Here is an 8,635-nt window from a genome sequence, read left to right as displayed (position 1 = left end):
GGACATCTGGCAAAGTTTACAAGAAATTACACGGGCGCCTCTCCCAATTCTCACCAGTCCAACAGCGCCAAAAGGCGGGTAACTTCTTAGTAGGAGCTATATTCTTTACAACACCCTCATACAAGCACGCCAATGGTGCCAGCCAGGACAGAACCTAGGTGCCACGAACGAGAGCATTTTTTGGGCGATTCACACCTTTCCTTCTTCGAGCGAGACACCACACAGGAACCTCAACATGCAAACTGGGCCTCCTGCTCTGAAGGATGCGTCACACGCAGCACTGGTGCACGAGCACTTGTAAGGCAAAACAGACCCTAAGGGTCCAAGCAGCAGAGGGCATGTAGCGGCTCCTTCAGTCACAAAACTGAACCGCGTGCACGTGAGGGGGCTTGACCAAAATCCTTGCATCATCCCGGTGAATGCGTTGTCAAGAGCCCTTGGCAAATGGAGGCCAGTGTACGCAGGACATGCTGCAAGAGGTGACGTCAATATAGGCTGCAGTCCGATGTGCTAAACTGCACGCAGCACAGGAGCAGAGAGCTAGTGACGCCAAACGACAAACACACTGGGTTGGACATCTAGGCACATAGGACACCCACTGGCTACCCACCTAACTGTACCACTGCAATGACCACCCGCCATGCTTTTGGCATTTGGTTGGCAGTGTGGGGTTGATAGGAGTTGTACTCCCACAGATTCCCGTTCCAATGGCCCATAATAAAATCGATCAACCATTAACGCAAGGCGTGATTGCCCAGTAGAATCTCGCAGTCAACGAGATAAATATATTTTACCAGCATTGTAGCCAAAGTCAGCCGATGACTCCAAGACTCTCAGAATTCCTGGATTTGGGTTTAAAAAAAATAAAACATTTCAATTGTTTAGTTCAATTGGATCAACTGAAGAGAACCTGGACTACGAGTCCCAGAATGCAATAGGTTGCAAACTAAAATGGGGAAGTGAAGTCGCCTGTTAGCCCGACTTACGGTTGGTGTATTTTTCCGGTGTTGCGCTGCTGGGGCCGGGGCAGATGACTCGGTCATCATGTGATGGCCACACACGTGGTAGGGCACTTCACGGGCCTCCCAAACATACTCCCACCTCCGCATGTGCAGCATTTTACCCATGTAATTTCCGGGGCACGTGCGCTAAACTCTTAACGAACTCGCGCAGGCACTGAAAGGGGTTATTAGAAAATTTCAAAAAGGTATCCATTACAAAAAAAACCAATAAAAATAAAAGGCAAAGGTTTTGAAATTAGACTCCCGGTCCCTTGTGTCAAATAAAGGGAATACGAATTGTAAATGAGACATAATTACCTTGACAATGTTGAGGCTGGCGCGCGTGTTGGAAGGCGCTACAATGCAAGCTCATCACGCATGGATCAACATCATTACTTATAACGAGCAGCCTGGATTTAAAAACACAAAGACACCCGTGCAGTGTGGGGGAGGCGGGTTATGGCTCCGGGCGGGCCCATCCTTACTGTAACGTGGCAGGGCTTGCATGGCAGCTTGAGGCGCTGCAACCGGAGCCGGCCTGTGGGCACCCAGGAAGGCACACTGCTGGGTAAACCCAAGTTAGCAAAGCACAGCATGTAACGATGAAAAAAAAAACAAGTACTTACTTAAAGCGCGGACAACAGAAGAGGCACGATGTAAGCAGGAACAGAGAAGGAACATAGAAGGGGTAGAGAAAAGGAGATGAGAGAAAGGGAGAGAAGGGAGAACGAAGACATGGAATGAAAAGGGTGAAGGCAAGAAGTTGAGAGGAAGAAAGAGGGTGCGAGAAAAGATGGAAAAAAAGAAAGAGAAGTGGAAACGCGAGACACGGCCTGGCGGCCGTGAAAGTGAAAGTACGGCCGCCCGGCCGTGGGCAGTGAATAAATTAGGGGAGGAGAAATGTCTGAGGCAGAGCGCACGCTGGGGGAAGCTTGTGGGAGGGAGGCTGGTGGCTTTGATGTGCATTGTGGACGCGCTTTTTTCACGGGCACAGCATCAAATCGCCGCCGATGGTTAAGCTCTGGTTAAGCCCCAATATCTCTCGCAAGCACATTGACAGGCTCGACCTAACAAGGGGTCCCAATCCTGGCCTAGCTTCTGTCCCTGCCCCACCCACTCTTTCTTGTTAGTCTAACCCTGAGGTTTTCCTAAGATAATCTACCAGTAACACCTTTAGGAGGTGTTGAGTGTTGGCTCCGGATGTATGTGCTTTTTCCACGCATGCCTTTACAACGCAGGTTTTACAACGCAAGTCGTTACAACGACTTGCGTTGGGGGCGCTGCATAGTGAATAGTTTAATTTACTATTCCAACTCCAGTCCCCGTGGATAGTAGAGAAGGTTTTGGATAGTAAATTAAACTAGTCTCATCTCATTTCATCTTTATTTCGACATAGGAAGTGTCATAAAAGAATGCACAATAGAATACATCATATATCATTACAATTGTTAAAAGGAACACAAATTCCAATAATGTTAAAATTATTCTGAATAAAAACATTATCAAACAACAGATCATAGGGCAATCCCCCGGAAGCAGCCTCAGGTCATCACAGACCCCAGAACACCTAGGCAAATTACATAACTGTATTGCATCTCATTTTTCCAAATATTTTCTTCTGGTATTCCACATGGCAGCCAGGAATTTCGTGACCGCAAAAACAATTATTGGCGACAAATCAGTTTTTAATATTCGATAGGAGTGAAAACACTACCTAATGCCCAGGTTTTTGCGGGTGGGGATAATCCACTTCTTCCTGGAAATCTTATAGGAAGGGCAAAAGAAAACCATGTGTAACTCAGACTCTACTTCAGCGCTACAAGTAGGACAATTTCTGGGGGCATTAGGATGCCAGCGTGAAGTCAAGGCTCTTATCGGTAGGGAGTCATATCTCCATTGGAGATACAGCTTCCTATGGCCATTAGGGCTGATAATATCAAAAGCAGACTCCAGTTTGTAATAGTCCTTTTGACCCAAAAATGATCTCGTCAATGTCCCAGTTTGGGCGTTGGTTAGACAGGCAAACATATTTTTATCATAATACAGGCTAACCAATTACCGCCGGGATAAACCTCTACACGCTTCTTCAGGGTTAGTCCATAATAGAGGGCATCCTAGCCTATCGAATTCTTGCCTAATGTATTTCAGCCAGGGAAAGTTCCAAACATTTGGTGTTTTTAAGAGTTCTGCAAGCTCTCGCCTGTAGCTGGCAAGTTCAGGTGTTACCCAGAGACGTCTCCAGAAAGTAAGAGGTTTAAGTCCCAATTCTTCCTTGAGTGGTCTGAGTCCCAAGTCCATCCTAAGGGGATGTAGGGGCGTGCTAGCTGGCAAGGATACCAGCTGCCTAAGAAACCTGTTTTCTATAGTGGTGATTTCAGGGTGGCAACTGTAGCCTCATAGCGCACCACCATAGATCACCGCTCCCCGTGCCTGCATCTTGTAGATTTCAAGGGGGGAGGAGATAGGTTTAGAGACAGTTTGCTTCAGAAGTTTGAGAATCCCTCCTGCTTTATGGGAGAGTTTTAATTGGGTTTTGATCTGATGTTGTAACCAAGTCATATCCTCATTTAGAGTTAGTCCCAGATATTCAAACGTTTGGACTGTCTCTAGACGAACACCTCCTATAGCAGGATTAGGGCGGGATGTTTTCGGTGGGTTAAAAATCATGAATTTCGTTTTGGATGTATTTATTTCTAATTCCCAATCATGACAAAATGAGACAAAAGCATCCAAGACTCGCTGTATGCCCATTGGTGTCTTTGCCAGCAACAGGGTATCATCTGCGAACATAATCGCAGAGATCCCTTCACCAGCGAGCCTTGGGGCGTCTCAGTTGGGGACCGTGTTCAGGTGGGTGATTACTCCGTTGACAAAGAGGCAAAACAGGGTTGGTGCCAAAACACAACCCTGCCTTACCCCCCTGCCAACGGAGAAGCTAGATGACAAATTGCCATGTCTCCCACATCTTACCCTCGCGAAATTCTGAGAACGGAGGCGAGTTAAAATATTTAAGAGGGGGCTTGGAATACCTAAATCCCTCAATACACTCCAGAGTTTCCCCCGTGGGACCAAATCGAAGGCCGCACGGAGGTCAACGAAAACAGTGTAAAGCGAACCGCCCTGAACTTTGACCGTTTTCCAGTAGAGCATGTTTAATCTAAAGATCTGGTCAGTGGTGGATACATTCCTTCTGAAGCCTGCCTGATAATCACTCAGGATTTCTGAGTCCTCAACCCAATCTAAAAGACGGTCCAAAATCAGCCTTGAAAAAAGTTTCTGGGATACATCTAATAGGCTGATTGGCCTATAGTTGGCTGGGAGGAGAGGTGATCCCTTCTTGAAGATTGGGACCAGCTCGGCTCCCAGCCAAGTATTTGGAGGTGCCATTCCCCCGAGAACTGCATTAAAAAAAAATTGAAGATAGGGGGCCCATATCTCGGGTTTCTGTTTATAAAGTTCCCCCGGGGACCTTATCCAACCCTGGGGCTTTTCCCGCAGGGAGCTTAGCTATGGCCGCACGGACCTCAACTAGGGAAAACCTGAGGTCAAGCGGGTCAGAGGCCAGAGTGCTTGCTATATCAGGCATGTGGGCATTTGTGCCATGAGTATCTTCCTTATAGAGGTCGGCAAAATGTTGTTCCCATACCTCAGGAGCAATATTAGGTGTTACTGCCTGGTCTGGCTCGAGAGAGCCACTGCTCACAATTAACCAGAACTTACGTGCATCTTCAAGTGCTGAAGTTAAATTTACCCATTTCTCGTTTTCCCATTCGTCCTTGGCATGGCGTATAAGGTTCCTGTATACTTGTCTCCTGGCTTTTATGAGGTCCCTATTGTTGTTCTGCTTTAAAGCCTCTAGGAGGTCATCTTTCGCCTGCCTACATGCCTTATTATACCAGGATGGATTCCTGTGAAGTCCACCATTGCTTAGTCCTGTGGGATTTAAAATGTCTTTGATGGTGCTTATTACTACAGCATGTAATTTTCACAGTTTTTCATAGAAGGAATCCACAGGATGCTCTTCTATGAGTACAGCAACATCCTCCAGTACTGGGATTATCTGGGTATACAGTTTGGCTAACCCGTTGGGATTTTTAGCCAACTTATCCCATCTTAACCTACGTCTGTTACTTGATAGGGTGGACGTGTTAGGAATATCAAGTTGGGGCAGTAGAATGCCCCTGTCAGGACACGGAATTTTGAGATCTAGGATTAATGGGTTATGGTCACTCTCCCCCCTCTGTGTAACCCTAAAATCTAGGATTCTTTTCCAAGCCCTGCACTCCACAAAAAATATAGTCAAGGCGTGCCCTCCTCCCTGACTGGTGGAAAGTAAAGGCAGGTGGATTATCAGACTTTATGCGTCCGTTACACGCCCTTATCGAATGGGTCAACATCAGTGAAGTGATTTGTAGAGCTAGAGGAGTCCATGCTCTTGCCGGGGTACCTGATACTTGAGGAATTTCCCAAGCATCATCCTCCTCCTGATTTATGGCATCTAACAGACCGTCAAGTGGTTCGAACTGGGAGTTAAAATCACCTCCCACCACAAACATAAGACCCTCAGGAATGTTAGTTAGAAAGGAGGATAGTTCCTCAATGGTTCCAGACACAGATGAGGCACTCACAGGTCTTGAGTAGATATTAACCACTGCCAATCTGAATCCATTCGGCCACTCCAAAATTACACACTGGACATCATCTGTGGCTGTGTCCATGGTTTTAACAGTGCAGCCCAGATGGGTTGCCACCCAAATTGTTAGCCCCCCGGACGGGCGACCTTTTCCCGCCCATTTAGCGGCAACTGAAAATGAGGCGAATCCTAAACGATGTTGTTCCTCCCGTGCCCATGTTTCTTGAAACAAGCAGATGTCATTCAAGTCAATTTATGATCCACAATCAGGGCAGGCCAATTTATTACATAGACCCACTATGTTCCAGGAAAGGATTTTTAATGCATGGGAGTCAGGAGCGGTTTTAGGAGAATGTGTGGGGGATTCTAAAGTAGTAGTACTCGGCTGACCATTAGACAAAAGGACAACGGGAGAGTTTTCAGTATCAGTGATATCCGGAGCTGTCTCTAGTACAGCTGCAGAATGCACCGCCCAATCGCTTCCTCCCTTGCATATATCTCGGTGCAGTCAATCCACCTCTTCGAGACAACTATACCTATTGGGATGCAAATAGTTACTCTGCATTGGCGTGTCCTGCCGTGTGGGCCTATACCGAGTACTATCAATGGCAAATCCCACCCTTGTCCAACCATCATTTACCCTAGGATACAAATTATGGTTTCTAGGCGGATAAAAAAAAAGGACAATGGTAGCAGTTAGATAGTGGTATTTCCCAAACTGCCCAGCCAGTTGCTGATGTGAGGAGCAATCTGAGAATCCCTAAAAGTTACCAGAATACAATCTCCCTTAATCTCCTTTCTTGTATGTCCCACCCAAGGAACCCGCCTGACCATTAGTATTTCCCCTCTCAAGTTTGGCGGCAAAGGCCTATGGATATTTAACCAGCTAATCACGGAATCAAAGGGTTCTGGTACAGAGCTAGAAAGTTCTGGTACTCCGGCCAAGATTACAGTATGGTCTGCCGCTTCTGGAGGAAGGTTAACTATATGTGACCGATTTATGGTGGGGACGTTCTGGGCGGGGCGGTCACCGATCTTGGTTTGCGTTTTTTCTTGCCTTGGTGGGATTGTTGTCACAGGTAACTTTGATTTCCGCACTAAGGGCACTGGCGGAACTTGCCTCGGAAGGGGTAGGCAGGGATAGGTGGACTAACTATAGGTACAGTTATTGTCGTAGGTGATATAGTAAGTCCTGTGGCTGGGATAGTAGCTAGATTAGAGTGAGAAGAACTCCCCACAACGTTATTGTTGTGGGAAAGCTATTACCCAAAGTTCTTACTTGTTCCTTCATACCCCCAGTGACATTTTCAATTGCTTGCAGTCTAGTGTCAATACAATCAAGTCGCACAAAAATGGGTTGTAGAAGCTTCTGCAAAACATTGGCAATAAGTGATATAGACTGATCCCCCCCCTCCACAGGACCCCTCACCAAAAATGAATGTACCAGCCTCCCCTAACACCGGCAATTGGAAAGGCTGTATTGGAGTCACAGTTTCGTTAACAGTCGTGAGAGAAGAGGGTTCCATTATATCAGGGATGTTAACAACAGTGCTAGAGACATGATCCAATTTCGCCCTTTTTACCGCCTTGGATTGTCTAGTTCTTTTCCTTTTAGGAATAGCACCTTCTCGAAGACCCCGTACATGAGATAGGTTTGGTTCGCTCCCCTCACTCTGAATCAGGGCTGGATCAGATATTGAAGGTGGGGTGACTTCAAGTGCAGACTGGTGAGAGTCACGTTGGGAAATTGAGGAAGACCTTAGCTGTTGTAGAACAGACTCAATTGTTTGATCAATACTATCCAAAAGGGATAGATGAGGAACATCCAGTATCTCCGGGGATGTTGTATTTAGAATTAATGCTGTGGGGTGGCTAGTGCTTTCAATACCATCTGCTAACTGTCTTTCTAAGGCCGACAGTTCATTATTTACTGAAGTGTTAGCCCTGATAAGAAAGCTATCCAAAGTACCTGTAGCCATGATGGACGTAGCCGTAGCTTTACTCCTTGTCTCCCTTGATGACATGATACGTTAATCCTGGCGTGTCTGGATCTCCGGCGAGATGGAACACTCGGATACTAAGTGTGCTATTCCAACAATGGAGGGCCCAGAGGGGTGGCCCGGTCCGGTCTCTCCCGGGCACAAACGGGCTACAACGGGCCCGCCCTTGGCCTGGCGCCGTCCCGTGCGCGTTCCACGTCAGGGGGGCGTGGTCTTATAGCCAATGAGCGGGCGGAGCACCTGGGAGGCGGGGTCAGGCGGGAAGAGTCTCCAGGTGCGGCTGGTGAGAATGCCGCAATCACTCCTGGGACTCGCAGTCCCACTCCGTCTGTTTGCGCCCAAAATGCTGGTCCAATGCTGCCCAGGGAACAGGGGGGCAACCAAACACCACTGTCCTTGCCACACAACTACGAGCGGCTCCCGCGGAGCGGGGGCCCCGAGTGGTGGTTAAGAGCACCTGGGAGGCGGAATCGGGCGGGAAGAGTCTCCAGGTGCGGCTGGTGAGAATGCCGCAATCACTCCTGGGACTCGCAGTCCCACTCCGTCTGTTTGCGCCCAAAATACTGGTCCAATGCTGCCCAGGGAACAGGGGGGCAACCAAACACCACTGTCCTTGCCACACAACTACGAGCGGCAAACTATTCCCTATCCTACAGCGCCCTCCAGCGTCGTAATTCCTGCGTTGTAAAGGTACTGCGTGGAAAAAGTTTCGTTGTAAAGGATGTTTCTCGTTGGCTCCTCTCCCTGTCTTCAACTTTCTAGAGACATACAGTGCTTTCAGTTCTTGGAACGAAAGTTCACTGAATTTAGTAGTCAGAGATCCACTGGCATTTCCTTTGGAAGACATACTAAGTGTGGTATGGTGTTGCACCTAACTAACCTAGTGGGAACTAAACTCTCAAGTTGGCAGAAAGGGTGTGCTAGACCCTTGACTTACCCAACCCCAAGTTCAATAGAACTTACTTATTCGAAGCTTATATGTGCCTACTAGTAGTGATAGT

This window comes from Lissotriton helveticus, chromosome 1_1 (assembly GCF_964261635.1).
Source record: "Lissotriton helveticus chromosome 1_1, aLisHel1.1, whole genome shotgun sequence".
Lineage (NCBI taxonomy): Eukaryota > Metazoa > Chordata > Amphibia > Caudata > Salamandridae > Lissotriton > Lissotriton helveticus.
This window is presented reverse-complemented; position numbering follows the sequence as displayed.